The sequence below is a fragment of the Ambystoma mexicanum genome, chromosome 2q, assembly GCF_040938575.1.
Source record: "Ambystoma mexicanum isolate Mex_15411 chromosome 2q, UKY_AmexF1_1, whole genome shotgun sequence".
In the NCBI taxonomy this organism is placed as follows: domain Eukaryota; kingdom Metazoa; phylum Chordata; class Amphibia; order Caudata; family Ambystomatidae; genus Ambystoma; species Ambystoma mexicanum.
The window spans coordinates 745,440,540-745,461,825 of record NC_090924.1 but is presented as its reverse complement, the minus strand read 5'-3'; the positions used below and the strand labels follow the sequence as shown (position 1 = coordinate 745,461,825).

Sequence of the window (21,286 nt, the reverse complement as noted above, 5' to 3'; positions counted from 1 at the left end):
CAGTATTTCATGAATGACGTTTTAAGGGAGTTAATTGATGTGTGCACCTTAGGGTACATAGACGACATCTTAGTATACTTAGCCTCGGAACAAGATCATGTCAGGCACGTTCGTTCAGTCCTCACCAAGCTCCGTCAACATTGCTTGTTTGCAAAGCTTGAAAAATGCTTTTTTCACGTCACAAAGTAGAATTTCTTGGTTTTATCCTTACTCCAGGAGGTGTCAGAATGGATGTGCACAAGGTAGATGCCATTCTGAAATGGCCTTCACCGACGTCTCTGAACTGCTGGGCTTTGCAAACTTCTTCCGCCGGTTCATCCCAGACTTCTCTCAGGTTGTGCACCCAATCACAGTACTATTACGAAAAAACAATAAAAAGTTTGCTTGGACCGAAGAAGCAGAAGAAGCCTTTCAGGAACTTAAACAAAGGTTTGCCTCCGCTCCAATCCTGCGACATCCTCGTCCAGACCTCCCTTGTGTCGTTGAAACTGATGCGTCCAGTCTCACAATGGGGGCTGTCCTTTCACAGAGAGACCCGGAAACTGGCAAGCTACATCCTGTGGCCTTCTGGTGGAAAAAGTTCTCACCTCCAGAGATTAATTATGCCATCACGGACAAGGAACTCCTGGCTATCAAATCCGCCTTTAAAGCATGGAGGCACTACCTTCTGGGGGCCAGACACACCATTACAGTCATCACAGACCACCGAAACCTGCAATATCTCAAAACAGCCAAGGCCCAGTCCTCGCGCCAATTATGGTGGGCCCTTTTCTTCGGCGAATAGGATTATGTAATCACATTTCGGCCAGGAGTCATAAACGGAAAGGCGGATGCCTTATCTCGCCTGGGCATAGATGAAATAGTATATACAATTCCAGACCCTGTACCTATTATACCTGAAGACAAACTCTTGGGTATCACGACAGCCTTAACACAAGCAGAACTACGAAAAGAAATCCAACGGACAATGAATCCTGATGCCTATCTCGCATGGCAAACTCAAGGAGAACAATATACCATCAAGGACCATCTACCCTTTTTTAGGGATCGCCTATAGGCACCTAAGAAGGAATTACAACAGCATATTATTTCAAACTATCACGATTCACTGATCGAAGGACATCCTGGGATTGCCAAAACCCTAGCTAAGGTGAAAGAGAACTTTTGGTGACCTACCTGGCGTAAGGACATCATTCAGTATATTCATTCCTGAGGTGTCTGCGCACAAAATAAATCACAGAAACAAAAACCATCTGGTCTCCTACAACCATTGGACATTCCTCCAGTTCCATGGCACACTCTTTCCCTTGACTTCATCACTGATCTACCTCCAAGCCAAGGGTTCAACACCATCCTTGTAGTTGCGGACTTATTCTCGAAGATGGCCCATTTTATTCCTCTCAAAGGCCTCCCAGACGCAGCCACTTTAGAAAAAGTGTTCCTGGAAGGCGTGGTTAAGCTACATGGCTTCCCTTCTGTTCTGGTCTCTGATCGAGGCAGCCAGTTTGTTTCAAACTTCAGAAAAAAATGTTGTGCAATGGCGCAGATCGACGTTCGGCTGTATACCAGTCACCATCCCCAAACGGATGGCCAAACCGAGAGAACCAATCAGACACTCAAGCAATATTTACAGTGCATGCTGCACCATGAACAAAGGAATTGGAAAGACCTACTATGGATAGCCGAATATGCATATAACAATTCTTTGCATTCAAGCACGGGACAAACGCCCTTGTATTCCCTTTATGGCAGACATCCACGTACCTCTGAACTAGACCTTCCAGCCAGCTTGGAAATGCCAGCGGTAAAGACTCTACACAAAACCATTACTCAGGCTTTCAAAAGGGCAAAGAAATACCTTATTCATGCTAAAGAAAAACAAAAGAGATTCGCCGAACAACACCGGAAAAAGGCCCCTGATTATCAAGTAGGAGACAAAGTTTGGTGCTGCTAAATTTGTACCCATCAAGGGAACCCGGACCTTTCATCCCAGATTCTTAGGACCCTATACCACTAAGGCAATTATCAACCCAGCAGCCGTGAAACTGGATTTACCACCTAATCTACACATCCACCCGGTATTCCATGTGTCCCTCCTGAAATCAATGCAACCCGGCACACGGATTGGGACACCACCTAAGCCCATACTTGTTGACGGAGAACCAGAATTCGAAGTTAAAGATATCTTGGACTCTAAATACTCTAGGACCAAGCTATATTATCTCGTCGATTGGAAAGGATTTGGACCGCAAGATAGATCCTGGGAGCCCAGTGAGAATATCCAAGCACCACGTCTAATCAGGAAGTTCCATCGGAACTTCCCAACCAAACCTGGGCCAGACAGAAGGAACACCATGGGAGGGGCCTTAGGGGGGAGTGCTGTCACGACACTTGCCCAAAACCCCCTCTGGCAAACCCATTGGCCAGGTGGAGTCAGGACTCGGGCCTCTAGAGCCTGGCATCCTCTTCAAAAGCCCTCATGGGGCCAGTCCTGGCACCTATGGCGCCAGGCTCATACACCATGAAAACCAATGTGCTTGGGAACTACTTTATAGTATTGTCAGCCAACATGGAGGCATCCACATAGCTTGGTTCTTAAGAACCAAGCTATGCGGTCTAGTGTTTTAGGTGTGGTAGCCTAGGGACTACTTTACCTGGACTATTTTGTTGGGGCTATTTAAACCACACCCGAGCAAGACAACACGCTTCGCGTTACTTTGCAGCTTGCAACGTGATGCTCACCGTGTCCAGCTATTCCCCCGAACCTCGGAGAAGCAGAACCTGCAAGGAGACAAAAGGAACATCATTAGCAGCAGCACCTTACCTGCAGTCTTCATCTTTAAACACCTGCAGCTACTGAGAACAGCTTCCTTGAATCTGTACGCCTCCCGGACAGAACAACCTAAAAGTGGAAGATACAGGCAACATTAAAGAAAGCAGTAGAGACATTTACAAATTACGAACTGCTCAAAAGGCTTACCTGGCTGATCGCCTCGCGGCTGGCACCACTCCGGACATTCCACTCACGCTGAAGAACACAGCGACCTATAAGGAAGGAAAACACAGGTTAGCAAAGGCAAGACTTCGCAGCGCTGTGCATAGCGCTTACTTATCGCATCATAGCGCTCTTGATGTGCCATCTTTTACCAGCGGGGCTCAATCAAGCCAGTTCGCCGCGCTGAAGTTCCGCATACCTAAGGGAGAAGAAAGAGACATTTTAAACAAAGAAAGGCATGCATGATAGCAACAAAACTAAAGAACAGCAATAAGACCTACCTGAATAATAACAAACGGGCCGGCGTCAGTGAAGTAACTGGATGGCCCTCGCCCATGAAAGAGAACGCGCCCCTGCAAAGAAGGCAGGACAGAGAGCATGCCTAATTCTACCACAAGGTGAGGAGAGGGCGCCAGAGGGACTGAAACCATACGGCGGCGGGGAGAGGATACTTACCCCAGTCGGTGAGTCTTGAACACAGTCCTCGTGTATTTTCAGGCAGAACCTTCCCCGCAGACCACATCAGGGCAAAGCTGAGAAGCATACCAGCGAGTAATATGGCTGGGTGGCGTCCCTGTGGATACCAGGTGAGCGTAACAGAAACATCGTCTGGAGTGAACTGGGAGAAGGAGGAGATACGGCCAGAGAGAGGCCTGGGATGTGAGAAGGAGAGGAAGAGGAGGTAGAGGAAGAGGAGAGAGTGGACAGGATGTCCTGAGTTTTAGTGGTGAAACGAGATGCCAGAGCTGTGCAAAGGGCCTGGGCGGGGACAGGCGAGGAGGAGACTGCAGCAGGATTGGCCAGCTCCTTGCAGATTTTGAAAAAGTTTGGCTGATTTGTTAGAGGCTGTTGAGAAGTGGGCTTGGATGTAGGCTCTCTTCTTAGAAAGGACAGAGAGTCTGTAATGCCTTTGGAGCAGGCAGCAGGCCAGTTTGTCAGAGGGTGAGCCTGATGCCCTCCCACTTCCCCTCAGGCACCCTGCACTTGTGCTTAAGGGTGGCAAGATCAGAATCGTACCAAGAGTTGCACTTGGATGCAGGCTTCAAACGGATCCTCATGACAGGGGCAAGGACATCCAGAGTGTTGGAGATAGAGAGATGTAGGTTGGAAAGGGCTGTGTCAGAGTGTGAGTCAGCCAAAGGTGTAGAGGAGGAGAGAAAGTAGCGGCAAAAGCCTCCACTGACACACGCTTCATGGGCCGGATGACTGAGAAGATGGGTGGCAGTGCTGGGGTCAGCCTAACCTGAGGGGCAGGTAACGACAAGTGAGAGGAGAGAAGAAAGTGGTCAGTCCAAGAGAGAGGAGTACTGAGAGGGTTGGAGAGGGGGAGGTCTGACGAGATCATAACATCCATGGTGTGCCCTGCAGAGTGAGATAAGCCAGACGGAAGACGAGAGAGAGAGAGAGAGAGAGAGAGAGAGAGAGAGAGAGAGAGAGAGAGAGAGAGAGAGAGAGAGAGAGAGAGAGAGAGTGTCGCAGGGGTCATGAAAGAGCCCATGAGCAAGGTCTAGAAGCATACAGGTGGATGTTGAGGTCTCTGAGGAGAAGTTGAGAGGTAGAGGCAAGGAGGGAGGAGGAGAGGAAGAGGACAACCTGGCCAGGCTGCCTGTAGATTGTAGCCACAGTGAGAGAGAGGCCAGGAGAGATAGAGCGCATGAAGACCAGGCATTCAAATGAGGAGTAGGCCTGCGTAGGAATGACAGAAGCAGGGATTCACTCCTGAAGGGAAAGTTGGAGAAAGCATGGTCCCAGCCGCAGAAAGCCTTGTCATTGATACAGTGGGTCTTCACTAGGAGCCAGTGTAGAGATTTTAGGGCTGCACAGATACAATCCCTGGGCTTTAGGTCAAGGATAAGTCCCGCAGCCATATTCTGGATCAGCTGAAGGGGCTGTAGGAAACAAAGGGGGAGGTTGAGGAAGAAACTGTTAAAGTAGTCTTGCCTAGATAGGACCATGGCTCTACAAACATTGAACTTCTAGGGGACAAGGTCCAAGATGTAAGGAGTGAAGTAGCAAGAGGAGTTAAAGATGACCCAAAGGTTTTGGTCCTTATAGGATGGTGAGGGTAGAGGGCCCAAGGAGGGCGGCCAGAGGGTAGGATGGAAACAGGGCACAGGCATTTCAATAAGAAGGATCTTCATCTCACTGGCTTTGAGACAGAGATCGTTAGCCTCACACAATGCCTGGATGGCAGTCAAACAATCAGGGATGAAAGTCGGGGAGCAGAAAGTAGTACGGGGAAGTTTCAAGGAAAGCTGTGTGTCATCAGCATCACACTGGAAATGAGGAGAGAAGGAGGAGATCAGGTGAGCCAGAGGGACAACATAGATATTGAAGAGCCACAGCAATATGATAGAACCCTGGGATACGCTGCAGGTATAGAGTGAGGTGGGGAGGATAAACAACCCAGTTGCAGCTGGTAAGGGCAGTTAGTGAGCAAACAGGTCAGCCAGTCCAGTGCCCGGTCCATGATGCCAAATATCATGCAGCCGTTTAAGGAGGATAGAATGGTTGACTGTGTCAAATGCCGAGGAAAGATCGAGAAGCACTATCCTCAAATGTACTACAATCATAGGCCTAGTAGGATCATTGTTTGCAAGACATTTCCTGATGTTCTGTGAAATCCACAAGTTATTTTCAGCTTTCTGAACCACATCCTGTAAGTTTAGTTTTTTTGTACATTAAATATAGGGGCAAAATGATCCTTGATGAACTGTTTCAAATGTTCTTCATTATGGGGCATAGTGCTTAGAATCAATATTGCTCCACCATTATCAGCTAGCAGTTTTTAAATATCTTTGTCCTCCCACGAATGTCTCAGAACCTCACCCCCCCATTGTATGTATAGCTATTCTTCTTCATAAAATCGATTTTCCTACATAGATCTAAAATATACTTATAGAACCAATCTAATGAAGCATTCTGAATGGAAGGAATGAATTGCTCTAGGTCTAAACTCCTTATATTCTGGAATTTCTTTTTCAAATACGGTTTCTTTGTCTAGGGTAATGAAAAGAAAATGCAAGTCTCATCTTCAGTATAAGTTTGAATAAATCTGGCCATGAAGAAATGTATTGTTATATGGTGTTATAAAAGATAACCCTTTTGGTAAAGCCCTAGTATGGAATGGAGTCCGCATCGTGTTTGATATATTTACATTTCTTAATAGAGTTCTTCTTTTTACCTCATCTAGACTGTCATCATCTTCTAAAAAGTTACTTGTTTATCAGAAGATGTAGAGGGGCTTTGACTATCATGTACAGATGTTAGAGGTCACTGTCCATTTGTTGTCTTTTTGTCTTTTTTGTTCTGTTGTAATCTCAACCTGTTCATCTAGTTCTGCAGTTGACATGTCAGGTGAAGTTCTACATGTTTCCCCTGAAGATTTCTTAAACAATATCTTAGGTTGGAACATAGATTTTTTTAATATAACATTTTATTGATTTTATAAACAACAAATCCCTACAAACATTCACTTTATCATAGCATGTCAGTATTATTATTGCATCAGTATTACATTTTCCCTTGACGACACTACCTCTGACCACGCCACTCAAATAGGCAGAGCATCATACACCTGTCAGTTCCCTTCTTCCCATTTACCCCAGATTTTCGTTACTGCCTTGTCAGGGCATCCCCTTGCTGTATATATTCAGCGTTCCATTGCCGTACACATGTCCACATCGTCAACCATTGTGCAGACTGAGGGTGTTCATGTGATCCCCATCGTTGAGCTATATTAGTCCAATTGTTGTGGACAAAAAACGTTTTTCATATCCGTTGATATCATCTTCCTCTCCAATGCCCAAAAACAACCACTTCGGGTCCATTGGGACCTCTCTCCCCAAGACCCTGGCCAGCTTATTACAGCATTTTTGCGAGGAGGTCTGAATATGAGGACGTTCCAGCAGAATGTGGAAAAAAGTACCTTTCCCCTCCCGACAACGCAAACAGTTTGGGCTGGTGGCTCGATTCCATCTATATAATGCAACCCTGGGATAATACACTTGGTGCAAAATGTTGAGTTGTATCAGACCAAGTCTAGAAGCAATTGCTATCTCCCGTGGGCACATCAACGCCACTACCCAGTCCTCTAGTTCAATAGTGCCCACATCTGCCCCCCATTTCGCTTTAAGACAGGAAAGTTCTGGTGGTGCAAATGCCGTTATAGCATTGTAGAGTGTAGAAGTCACCTTGGCGGATATGTACTCCGGAAGGATGCTGCCTTCTATTGTGATATATTGTGGCATGTTCGAGAGCGAGTATTGATGTCTATGTAGTGCATGGATGAGTTGTATATAATGATATTGTTCCGGACTTGTGTCTCAGCTCCTCGAAGGGGATAATCTTCCCTTCCTTGAGCATGTCCCCCACCATCGTGATCCGGGCCTCCACCCATTCCGGCCAGATCAGTAGTTTATCCACTTCGGCGAGGTTACTATTTTTCCATAAAGGTTGTACCGGGGTTACCTTATTGTCCCAGCCAATGTGTTTGTGTGCCTCTCTCCATACTGCTGTAGTATGTGTGTCGCCATCGTCTGTGGGGAGAATCTGGTTAAGGGTTGATTGTCATGATGCCTACCTCTAAGGAGCCAGGCCGGGCCCAGCAACCCCAGAGGCAGACATCATTTTCCCCAGGGAAGTTTCAGCGGGCCCAAGTCGGGGCCCTTTGGACTCAGTCCTGGCGCCTTAGGCGCCAGGCTCATAGCGGACCCCAGTCCTGGCGCCTTAGGCGCCAGGCTCATAGAAGAGGATATGTGTTTAAGTGCTTGGGTGCACACTTACCTGATGCAGACCTTGCTGCTTCATCCAGGCCCTCTTGAGGCCTGAATGGGACTACTTAACCTGTAGGACTACTTCACCACCCGGGTGTGGTCGGGGAAGGATACATACCTGATTGGTGGAAGGATACATACCAGGAACTTCTTCCAAGGCTATTTAAACCCCACCCGAACAGCCACACATTCTTCGCGTTGTTCTGCACCTAGCAGCTGGACGCTCACCGTGTCAGCTCCTGCATCCTGACTTCAGCCACGCCTGCCAGCACCCTGGAACACCTGCAAGGGGAGAAAGGAAGAGAATAGGAGAAGAAAAGCCCTTACCTGCTAAACCTGCATCCCGGAGTCATTTCTCCAACGGCCCTGAAAAGGAAGACATCATTTTAAAGGCATTTCGTTTCGATCGCTGCAGCGCTGCATTTTACTCACCTTTGCAAGGCGCTTCCATCTTCAGCAGCGATCTTCCGGATTCAGCTACGCCCCGGCGCCTAGAGGAAAAAAGACAAGAACAAAGGTGAGAGGGAGAAAAGGAATAAGGAAAGCTCAGTTTCCTTTTAAGTCTTACCTGTTGGATTATTCCCACTGCATTTCGGGTCCTGCCGCTTCCTGGCATCTCCGGACCCCGGCCCCTATGGGGAAAAAAGACAAAGACATTGAATGAGCGAATGCAAAGACATTACCTGAGCGCTCATCCAGAACTGTTTCACTTCGGGTCGGCGCCATATCTCCGGCACTCCGAACCCCGGCCCCTAAGGGGAAAAAGACATAAGCATTAGCGCTTGCTGCAATTAGACAACGAACATTATTATTAAGCTTGAACTTTTGAACAGAACTTTTACAGTGCCGTACCTGAACAGTCAAGCTTACCTGAACTCCCATCAATCCTCAATCCAGTGAAGTAACTGGGTTTCAACGCGCCCCTGCATCAGAAGCAGGATGGAGAGCTCATCCTTCCAAACCCTAAGGTGAGGCTTCACGGGGAATCGTGGAGGAGGTATCGTGGAGGGTTGGAAGGGAGTGGGAGGCTTGAGCATTGTTCCACAGTTGGTAATACTCCCTTTTCACGCACAGGAGGGTATCCAACGAGCCAGGGAAGCCAGAATAGAGGGGCCCTTCCTGTCCATCTTTAGAGTTCTGCGCCTTCGACGCCGCGCCTCCGTGGGAACCAGGTGAGTGTTACATTGATAGAGAGTCATAAGTGGCGATATATCTTGTAGTCTTAGCATCTCTGCTCCGATGTGCAGTAGTGTTCAGTCTCCATGGAGTATATCATTAACAACCATCAGCTGGCCCGCCCAGTAGTACGACTGAAGACACGGCAGCCCTATGCCCCTTCCCAGACCGAACGTTATAGTGTGCGGAGGGCAAGCCACAGGTGTCCCCCACCCCACAGGAGATTTCTAAGAATACCATCAATCCTGCAAAAGTCTGCGTCAGGGATTCGTAAAGGGGCATTCTGCAGGATGTATAAAAACGTGGTAGTGCTAGCATCTTAAAAAGGGCCGCCCTAGCCAGTAGGGTCAATGGAGTAGTGTCCAGTGTCGTACATCAGTAGAGAGCCGTTCAATAACCGGGTGTAGGTTATAATTGAGATCCCGTTCGACATGATATGGGCAGCGCTTAGGGATTGTGTGTTCCCCACCTTTATTGGGAAGAGGACTGCAGTCCGCTAAACGCCCCATATTGTTCTAGTATGTGTGCGACAATTGGGCAAGACCAGATCGGATCACTTAGGGATATCAGGAGATCATCTGCATATAGGGAAAGTTTATCTTCCTCGCCGTCAGGCCATCAGAATCCTGACCATGTCCCGATTTGGTGAAGTAGTTGGACTAGAGGCTCATTGGTGACTGCAAATAGCAAGGAAGAAAGGGGCCATCCCTGGCTCATTCCCCTGCCCAGGGGAAAGATCCTGGAGGACCAACCATTAACCCGGACCTCTGCCTGAGAAGCTTCATATAGCAATCAAACCCAACTCAGAAAAGTCTCCCTGAATCCCATTTTCCGCATAATTCCCCAGAGGCTCTCCCATATTACTGAATCGAAAGCCTTCTCAAAATCTATCGCCAATAAAGCGAAGGACCAGTGATTGCTCTAGCAGCAGGTGTAAGCGCTGTATGTTCATGCATGTCGACTTGTTCGGCATAAAGCCACATTGGTCCGGATGGATTAGGGAGGAGATCACTGTCTGCAGACTAGTTGCAAGCACCTTTGCCAAGATTTTCGCTTCCCCATTTATCAGTGAGAATGGCTTATAAGAGCTGCATAATTCAGGCGGCTTCCCGGGTTTGGGAATAACCACGATACTGGCCTTACGTAAGTCTGGAGAGAGAACACCTTGTTCCTTACAGTAGAGGAACATTTTATTAACACCTCTCAGCAGGGAGACCATTAGGGCCTGGTGTCTTGTCCGAGTGGAGTTGGGCGATAGCTTCCACGATTTCCGTTTCTGTAACCTCAACGTCTAGTTGAGCGCATTGCACTTTGGACAAGCAGGGGAGAGTGACATTCCCTAGTATAGCATCATCTATTGGATAATCCAGACTCCTGTATAATATGGCATAATATTCTGCGAAGACCTCTGAAATCTCACAATCTGTCTGAACCACCAGTTTTTGTGCCCGCCTTATTTCCCTAACATGACAGCATCCTTCATCTCGTCTTTCAAGCCAGGCCAGCATCTCGCCAGCCTTATCCACATTTTCATAAATGCGCACACGCGATTCCCAATGAACATGTTTGGCATTGTCTAGTGCAATATATATATTTATTTTTAATTAAATAATTGGTTTTGTTGACTTTTCAACTCGAAGAACAGAATCACATATTTACATTGTTTCATCACAAATAACAGAATCACAAATTTAGACAATTCCTAGACAAGTATGTAACCATCCTTAGCCATTATTTACATATCATTAGGTATCGTAGTTTGTAATGAGTACATTTGAGTAATCTTCAGAGAAGCATCGAATATATTACGTATTTGGGTAATTGTATCGGCTTGTCTGTTAGTACATTAATGTCTTAAGTTCAAAGTTATTAGCTTATTACATTACAGGTAAGATCAAGTTAAGCGAAGGTTAGAAGATACAGTCTTTTGGTCAAATCACTGGTTTAAAAGCATTACATTATTAAAAACCTATAAAATCATCACTTTTTGAAAAGATTTAAAAACATCAGATATGTAAGACTAAAATCAATGTGCAAGCCTCACATTTGTGCTAGTAGTAGCATTACATATACAATCAAGTAAAGTAAGTTAACAAAAAAAAATGCTGTTTTATGGACAATTCACTGTTTTTAAAACATTGCATTGATAAAAGCTAAAAATCATCACTTTTTTAGAGGATTTAAAGTCACATCATATGTAAAACTACAATCCATGTGCAATCCTCATATTTGTGATACTGGTGACAAATACAGACTGTAGTTTGGCTAATTCAGCCCGATTAGTCAGAAATTAGTATGAATTCATCGGATAAGGATACATTAAGCTTGATTTGTTTCTTTCGATGAATGATAACTTTTTGGGTCAAGCAGGGAGATTATATTTAACTCGGAGAAAAACTGGACAGTGTCAATAATAACAGAAGTGTTGGTGGCATTAAACACAGCTGCCCAGAGTTGGTCTTTGGTTACTAGAGCTAAATACTAAAATGTTTATATAAATAACATTTCCTAAGAACAGACAGTAAGGGACAGTCAGTTAATAGATTCTTCGTGGTCTCAATACGGTCTTCTGTCTTGCAAAATCTGCATAGGTTAGGATCTTTGTTATATATTGCAATTCTTGCATTCGTGAGGAGTAAGTTAAGACGAAATCTCAGAAAGAAATCAGCATATATTTGATCAGGGAATTTGATCAGGTATTGAGGAATTGCATTTAAGGCTTTGGAAAGGAAAGCACCATTCTTGAAGGCTGCATATGTACTGGATTTATCTGTTGTAATGGTCCAATCGTGTCTCCATAGCTTAATTTTTGCTTTGTTGGGAGCCTCCAAGAGCAAGCATAGTGAAATATATGCATTTTGCAGTATTTCATTACACAATTGCTTCCACATTTCAAGGGTAAACGGAACTATGAGCTTCAAGCAATCTTTTAAGAGCAGGAAATAAATTACGTGAGGAAGCTGTAGAGAGCAAACATTTCCTATATGTAGTAGATAGCATCAGCCAAGATACTGATGCCCAAAGTGAAGTTAGACCAAATTCAAACCTGATTAATGTGATGGGGGTACTTAGTGGGACTGGTAATATCGTTTTCCAATAAATACCCTCTAGGATGTTCCACCTAACCGATTTGAGAAGTGGTTTGGTTTGGCTCCCATAAATAATTATGGGAATAGCTTTCTGTATGTAAAATATTCGGGCTGGAAGAAGAGAGAACTTTCCGTATTTCGCCTGAAGTGCTTTACCTTGGATTGCTGCGATTCTCGTTCTCGCAGGGAGTTCACTTTTATAAGGTTGGTCTGACGGGTAACAGTTCATGTTAACCCCCAAGATATTTATATTGATATATTTGGAGAAGAGGTTTATTAGCTAGACGCCAAGTAAATTTGTAGTTGGACTTCAATGGATGTTGATGGAAAATAAGTATATTGGTTTTGGATGTTTTAATCACAAGGTTATAGTCTTGAGCATAGTCTGATAGTGCTAAGAGTTTCCTTTGAAGCCCAATAGGGGTCTTATCTAGCAACACCAGGTCGTCAGCATATAGCAAATATGACATTTCAGTGGTTCCTAATCATGGAGGGAAAGAACGAACAGAGTTAAAACTAAGATAAATATCATTTATAAAAAAGTTTAAAAGAATGAAGGCGAAAGGACAGCCTTGTTTTAGGCTGGAGTTTGTTTCGATATGTTTAGATAATAGGCCGTCTGTAGTAGGTTTCATTTTGACAGAGGTGTTAGGGTAAAATTGATAAATTAAAAACCTAATATAGGGGGGACATTTAGAGTTAAGAAGCTTATTGCATAAAACCTGTCGCGGGACGGAATCAAAATCTTGTTTAAAATCAATTAGGGCAAGGAAGACTGGTTGTTTTGATTGTATGGCTTGAAGTTTTATAGTAGAGAGTATTAGCAGATTTAGGGCTGTGCCTATACCGGCTACAAAACCTGACTGATGTATGTCTAGGAGATTATATTCGGTTAGCCATTTTTTAAAAACGCGAAAAACCAGTCTAGCTAGGATTTTGCCAAGAGCTCTAAAAGTGCAATGGGCTGATAATTATCTGGTCTAGATCTAGCTCCCTTTTTGAAAAGGGGAATCAGAATGGCTTCTTGCCAGGATGGGGGGGATCTTGGAAGTTCTTATCACCCTTCTAAATATCGATTCTAGTATTCACGCCCAAGCTTCTGGATTGGATTTTAGGATTGTATTTGTTAAGTTATCCAGGCTTGGAGCTCTAGAGGAGCTTAGTTTTTTAATTATAATGACAATGCCCAGTGTATCGAATTCAAGTTCAAAAGGATCAGGAATGGTCGAGAACTGGACATTTGTATGTAGATTAGGGTGCATGAGTAGGCTTTGGAAGTGGGTAATCCATATTGATTCCAAAATTAGGTTTAATTGTAAGGATTTATGGGCATTATAGGGCATATTATTAATAGCACTCCATATTTCACCCGAGGATCTGGAAATAAGAGCTTTTAGCATCAGCTCTGCCTCTGCTCGTTTGTGCAGAGTTAAAATTTGTTTGATTCTGTTTCAATATCTAGTTTTTAATAGTTTTCTTTCTGCAGGAAACAGCTTAATTGGATGGGCTTGCAATGCTCGACAAAAATCCGATTTGAGATCCTGGACAGCCGGGATTGATACATACTTGTGTAAGAATGTAGGTCGATATCTGGTACAATTTGCTTGTTTGATCATTTGAATACAAATCACTATAAAATATTTGATACATTAATTTGGTGATTGTATCGGCTTGAGTACGTTTTTGTTGCAGAATAGCAATTAAGTCAGGGTTCCATCTGAGCTGGTTGTTAGTGTCATTTGGCTCAAGGGGGTGTTTATAGTAGTAGGAATTATCATGAACATGAGATGACCAACATGTTACAAGGATATTGTGATCGCTAATGACAGACGGAATAACTTGGAAGGAAGCTATGTGTTTATTTGCGTTGGAAGTTATGAACACAGTCATAACGAGGTACTCACCCCCCTATGCCAAGTGGCCTTCGGAGGAGAGTCCTCAACAGTGGAGCTGTTTAGCATGGCAAACTACCTTGTTTTCATTAATGTTAGCCATTTTGCACTAGACATGTTTGCCATTGTCTAGTGCAATATTTCAGAGGCACTCCCTGGCCGTCAGAAGAGATCTATGTGTTTCAGGTGACCCAGTAAGTACATATTTTGTTTCCCATTCGTCTACCTCTTTTTCTACCTGCTTTACCTTCTGTAATTGTAATTCTTTCTTTGCCGACATCCAGGAGATCATTTCCCCTCGGAGCATCACTTTGTAGGCTTCCCACATCGTCTCTGTGCTGACTGTGGTGGTGTTGATTTCAATGTATTCGTCCATCTTACCCTGAATATGTTCTATGAACTCCGGAAAGCCAAGATAGTAACTATTCAGTCGCCACGAAGAGTGGGGAGCGGGTTTGTTCATCGTAATCCCTATCATCAGGGGTGAGTGATCAGAGATGCCTCTGGGAATTAATGTTGCTGTATTTGCCCTATGTGTGTCTGGGATCAGCAGAAATAAATAGTCCAATCTAGATAGAGAGGCATGGGCCCCAGAGTGAAATGAATAGCTGCAGTCCTGTGGGTGGGTGGAGCTCCCACCACACATCGCACAGTCCGAGTGCGGATGCAAAGGCTGCTAATTTGGTGTGTATACCGGGGTTCCTACGTCATATGTGTGTGCGATCTAATGTTACATCCATATCATTATTGAAGTCGCCCCCCAGGATCCATAAGTCGGGCCGGTGCTTAGCAACCATAGCCACCATGTCATCAATCAATTCTGCAGTATGTGACGGGGAGCATATATAGCCCATATGCCTATAGCTTCCCCACAGATCATCCCTTGAGGAATTACGAATCTACCCCTGGGGTCTTGTTCCACCGTGGTTAGTGTGAGTGGAAGGAGTTTGTGTATTAGGACCAGGACACCTCATGAACCCATAGAAAAGACAGCATGTAGAGCCGTACGGTAGTTTGTCCTGCGAAAGAGGATACATGTTGTGTGAGCCAAATGTGTCTCGGTTAGGAGCGCAATGTCAGGGGAGTGTCTATTGAGAAATTGGGTGATGAGGCAGCGATTAATCCCCGTGCCCAAGCCGTTGACATTCCATGTGCGTAATCTCAGGGATTTATCGCTAGTAGTGTTCCCTGCCATATCCTAATTGAGAACCGCAGTTATAACTGAGATTTTGGTGTTGAGTAGGCAGTGTCATCTGTGCATGAAACTCAATGTGGGTAAGTGAATGTGTAACAATTCCAATTAAACCAACTTGGAAACTAGAACCAGAACAAGAAAACTTCCATCGCCCCGCCCCATACTCCTTCCCAACGTGAAGCATCTGTCCCCCAAACATTTACTGGCGGCTGAGAGAAAACGCTGTCAGCTTAGAACAAAAACATAGTTCGCCACAAGGAATGAACCTATGACATAGTATACATAAAACAGTTGAATAGTATTGATTGATACCATCAAACTCGGGAGGTGGGGGGATGCGCTGGGTTACACAACAGGTGTTACTGCCAAGCCTCGGAGAACGCCAAAGCATTAGTTTGTCAGAATTAGGTTGTCACTACCTCATCTTCTTCACACTCCCTAGGAGAATCCCTTTCAGGTATTTTCTATGTATTCAGCCATATCTGATTCTTGTAGGTTTGGAATCTCCCCCGAGGGGGGTTGGTTGGGGAGGGTCCCCGTTTTGCCATTTGCTCCCTTTGTGCACAGTCTCCAGTCACCCTATACGTGTTGCTCGCCCCATCTCCAGGCTTCTCAGGAGTCAGTAAAATGCACTGTGGTGCCTTTATGGTAGATCTTCAGTTGTGCTGGAAACAACAGACCATATTTAACATTCATGGAATGCAGGCGCTGTTTCAATTGATCAATGGATTGTCTGGCCCGTTGCACCTCCCGGGTGTAGTTTGGAAAGAAGGCGATCCGAGATACGTTGTACGTGATCGATCCTTTCGCACAGGCCATCTGGAGTAGCACATCCCTGTCTCTGTAATTGAACAGTTTAGCAATGACTGTGTGCGGTGGTGCCCCTGGGGTTGGCCTTCGCAATGACATGCAATGCACTCTCTCCACAGAAAATAACTTCGAAAAGGTCTTGGGTGCGAAGACATCCACCAACCACTGCTCAAGGAAGCATTTCATACTAGACCCTTCCACTTTTTCAGGGAGCCCCAGGATGTGTATATTATTACGGCCTGACCTGCCTTCTCCTTCGTCAATGCAGGCTTACATTGGCTTAGGTCGTGTCTTCACTCTTTGCTGATCTACATTCCTCAGTCCGTCCTCCACCCCAGAGATGCAGTGTTCGGCCTCTCCGGTAAGGGAGGACAGCTTCAGTAAATCATGTCGGAGGAATGACACCTCTGCAGTAATGCTGTCCATTTTCTTCGCCACAGAGGAGCGGGAGTTGGCTATAGCAGCCATCATCTTTCAGAGAGAGGGGCTCCTCCGTCACAGAAGTGTCGGATTGTGTTGTTTGATCGGCAGGGGCACAAGCAACAAACATCACATATTGTTCCATTTTGCTTTGCGTAGTCAATTTCTTCGGTCTTTCTTTGACCATGGTGTGCGCGTGGGTCAGCGGAGCACAGCACTCAGATATATTTACAAGGTGAGCGGAAGCACCCCAGTAGATGCCTTAGTAGACAGTTGTTGTGTGCAATTAGGCAATAATTCTCATAGTATCTGAGTTCCAAGTCTATGGGGAACAGTTCGGGGTGGTTCCGGTGGTCGTCTGTGTGCACGGCACTGCAGTATGCTTCTCAGCTTTCCAACCTATAAGAGCAAGGGTTTCACTGCAGGGTGGGGGTTCAGCCAAGCTGCAGAGTTAGGGTTATTTATCTCTTCCGATCAACCACTCAGGTATTATCATTCAGTTAGGTTGAATATTCATTGCTTTCATGCGTTGCAGTACAGCCTTGTTGTAGAGGCACTTGGATTTCTCAACACCTTCCTCCCCCAGGTCCTGTCTCCACTTTGGCAGAGTAGAGTATCCAGGTGTCATGATCTCTGCTTCCAAAAGATCAGGACTTGCCCGACTCCCTTGGAAGCAGACCCATAACCCCGGTTCCGAGTGCGAGCCAGTCCCAATTGGGACCTTTTGGACCCTGTCCTGGCGCCAGTGGCACCAGGCTCATAAAGATGCCCAGTCCCAGCGCTGGAAGTGCCGGGCTCATAATGCTTGGGTGGACTTACCTGCAGCAGACCATGCTGCTTACTTACCTGCCAGTTGAACCCCTGATCCTCTTCTGTTTGGGACTACTTTTCCTGTTGGGTGGGGCAGGAGCCACTCCCTAGGTTCAGAACACTGGAACTCTTCTGGAAAGCAGGAACTCTTTTCTTACCTAGGCGTGGCTGTGGAAGGAGACACCTAAGCACTACAGGAGGCTATTTAAACCACACCCGATGGATGAATCTTGCTTTGCGTTATTCTGCATTCTCTGCAGCATAACGCTCATCGTGTCTTCTGCTTCTGATCCTGGGCCTAAGGGAACAAAGGCTTACCATCCTGGAATCCAGTCTTCAGCAGCACCTGTAAAGACAAAGAAAGAACAGGTTAGCACTACGGTCTTCAGTGGCAGCGCATCTCTTACCTGGTCCATCGGCTGTCACCAACGCCTCGCGCTGCATTCCGGCATCTGAAAGACAAAGGCTTACCTACTCTTCGCATGCTCCGGAGGTCTTCGCACTGCATTCCGGCATCTGAAAGACAAAAGCTTACCAGCTCTTCGCACGCTCCGGAGGCCTTCGGCGCTGCATCCCGCATCTGAAAGACAAAAGAAGGTGCGTTTAAAGACATTGGGCAACTTTATTACTCATGTGCCATTACTCCTTCCCACGCCGAATCCAGTGGGTATTCCAGCACCCTTCAGCTTCTCTAAAGCTCCGAACTTGTACCTGCAAGATAAAAGGGACAGTTAGTGCGCATCGTGAAGCAGGCTACAAGCGCTTACTTACGTGCTTCCAGGCGCTTCTATTCCTCACGCGGGTTCGATCCTCAACTCTCATCAGCCCGCCATCCGCCATCGCCGGAACCCTGCAAAACAAGAGATATCATTACAAAAGACTTTTAAGACATTTGAAGTGCCCAGGACTTACCGTTCGTGCAGTTAACGACGGACAGCAGTCCTCTGAGGTCAAGAGGCCTGCACCCTTATCCAGTGAAGAAACTGGTTACGGCACCCTGCCCCGAGGCAGATGGAGAGCTCGGCGTTCACTTACCTAAGGTGAGGTCGTTAACCTTTGGGGTTCTACAGGAGAAGAGAAAGGGAAGAGGAGAGAGGCACCCAATAACCCCAGTTCATTAATCCCATATTTTCTATCTGCAGAAATCTTACTCTTCGAGTCAGACATACAGTGCACAGAGGTCCAGCCCAAAGAGCCAACCGTGTGTTACACATCACCTTTGAAGATACGGCATTCACCCAGTCAAGACAGGCGCCTCTGCGGGAATCAGGTGAGCGTTACACCAGGCTCCTACTAGCCTTACGTCACAACTCTGGTCTTGCTTTCAGTAGAGCTGCACCCTTTTCGGTCCCGCTAGTTGATGCACTCTTTTTCCTGCAGCAGCAGCTGCCCGGTAACAGAAGAGCCTTTGTTAGCAGCCCTGATGGTTCTGCGGGCCTGGGCGTGGGGGGCAAGGGGGTGGAATGATCCAGGCACCCACTTCTTATATCAGTGCCAGGCAATCTGTTTCAAATTCCAGTGTCTAATAAAGCCGGGAATTCGGCACTGGTTTTGTTGCGGGCACGCCATATTCGGTCGAGATGTCTTGCGGATGTTGAGATCATAGCATTTTATGTTTCTGTCATGGACCGTACAATACGATGGAGCCGTGATATAACCAAGGCTCTGAGACATATGGAAGCCGCCTCCCCTTCAGCGCTGTATCGTGTTGGGGTGTTAGATGGCCTCACGCCGCTGTGCAGTTCCACTATCACCAGGAATGCCCTGCATGGATTCTGCCAGAAATTATGACTGCTCCCCCGACAGCGGCTCTGGAGTCGCGTGTAGGGAACCACAGAGTTGTGTTCCATCATGTTCAGCTCTCCTGCTGGCGTATTCAGGGTCCAGGGATGGTGTGCTCCTCTGAACATGTCCGTTGTGGGGCGGGTGCTCCTAGTCTGCAGTCAAAGGGAGTGCTGCAGTCCTTGAGTGTCCGAGCCGTATACCCCCTGTTGAGCCGGTATCCTTCCCGTCTCGACGGAGGACCGGCAACAGCTTGCGGGGGTGGCTGCGGGGGTGTCCCAGCTTCCTGGCCCACAATGCCGAAGTTACGGACCCATGGACTTATCGGTCCAAGTTGCAGTGTGATGTGCCTTGCCCCCTTTAACACCCAGGGGAAGTTCCGAGGCTCAGAGAGCCGCGCCTCTGAGGCAAATCCCCAGGCTCTGAGACGGTTCACAAAATGGCAGTCAATAAAGATCGATCTCCCAGCTCTGCAAACCAGCAGTTTGCACCGCCGGCACTTCCAAGATCTCCCTGATACGTCCTCTGCAGTATTAGCTCCCAGATAGCGGAGTAGTGGTAAAAAAGATTGGCAATATAACAGAATATTGATCAGGATGTATGATGTTCCCACAGAGCTGCTCACAAACACGTCCTCACTTGTCCAACGTCGAACAGTGCCCCCTTGAATATAGATTGTTGATAATATTACTGCCAATTATTAACATTATCCAATTTATAATCAAGAGAATCTCCCCTAAATGTTCTCAGTTTTTGTATTCGATTTCTTTCATATACTTTGCCAGTCTATTAATGTCTTCTAATGACGACTAGTGTTCTTGTGGACTCATTCTTAAAAGACTGTTTTTCAACACCATTATTTCCTGAGCTAAATTATAGATGAAAATATCCAGCTATTCTGCAGTTACAATTTTTTTACAAACCCAGGATTAGTTTTCCATAATCTTTGTTTCAGTTGAATTCATAGATAGGTATTCTTTGTGCTTTATTGTACTGTACTAATGTTGAGGCATGTAATGTCTAATTAATTTCTCTATGTTTAAGTTTTTCTAATTATTTATTATTTTGTTCTGATTTCTCAGTTGATGATTCCTGCGAAGTAAATTTGGTAAGTGACAATTCACATGTGGGTTCCTCATCTGAGATGCATGAGGCTTCTGCTCCATTGTTAGTGAGGTAGTCTACTTTTTTAAATGACACATTTAACATATCTATTTTTTTAAATGATGTATTGGTTTCTAAAGCAAACCTTTCACAAAAGAAAATCACAGACAAGACAAAAGTACAATTTCAAAATTAACAAATAAAGACCTATTTCAAATACCATATAAAAGACCATCATCAAGTTGCAGTATCAAAATTATTCTTTAAAAACCTACAAAGCTTTAAAATGAATGAAGCATTGTCCCCTAAACGAAGCCTACTCCATAGATTTTCACTAGTATCTTCATAATTCATATACATACATTGTCCAAAAAAATGAAACTTTGAGAATAAAAATGTGAACAATAAATTATAAGAAGCTTTAAAGTTTCATTTGTCAGATTATCTGCACACCATCGACATGTTCTGTGTTCACCGGGGATGCGCAACCTGCGGCCCAAATGTTCCAGAGTCGGTAAAAGGTTAAATTTCATATAAAAGTATCAACATTTTTGACAGAAGAGAACCAAATATTTGGATAGTTCTCCCATTTTCCTTATAATTTTAGAATAATCCTTATGAAGAGTTTTGTTTTATTTGGGTTATGAGGCAATTCACTTGTGTCACTATTGATGATCTTGAGTAACACATTCAGTTGGGCAGCAAAACTTGGTCCCTCACTTCAGGTTAATAGTTAAGAAAAAAATCTATTAAAGATCGACTGTATCTGAAATTGAGTTATCAGTGATAAAAAAATCCTCGCAGGAGAATACAGGATAGTTCTCCCATGATTTTAAGGGACATTTATTTGTTAATAAAGTTCAAACTCTTGTTGGTGGGACTTATATACTGCACCAAAAATGTTTCCTACATTTTCATCATACACCTAGTGGAAAGCCACTTTGCTTCAATTCATATTTACTTACATTCTTACCGCCTTTGACCCCTCATAATTCTTCTCTGAGCATTTTTTGTTTTAATATATCTACCCACATTAGTCATGTGCCCATACAGGCCTGTCCCATCTAACTACTACTTTTCTCTTGTATAGCAAGGTAATCATACCTTTTCATAACTATCACCAAACTGGTTTTCTTAATCTCATCTAGCTTCACTAAAGCACTGATTCCTTCAGCTCTCTGCAGAACGACGTGCTTTAGTCCACAAACCTACCAAGAGCTTGTCAATATTTGTTTTTA

At 45.2% G+C, this 21,286-nt stretch overlaps 1 protein-coding gene across 1 annotated transcript in view; it reads right to left on the bottom strand.

The window, feature by feature from the left end:
* Positions 1-21,286, bottom strand: part of UBE3C (ubiquitin protein ligase E3C) — a 2,658,557-nt gene that overhangs the window by 496,264 nt on the left and 2,141,007 nt on the right. The window lies entirely within an intron of this gene.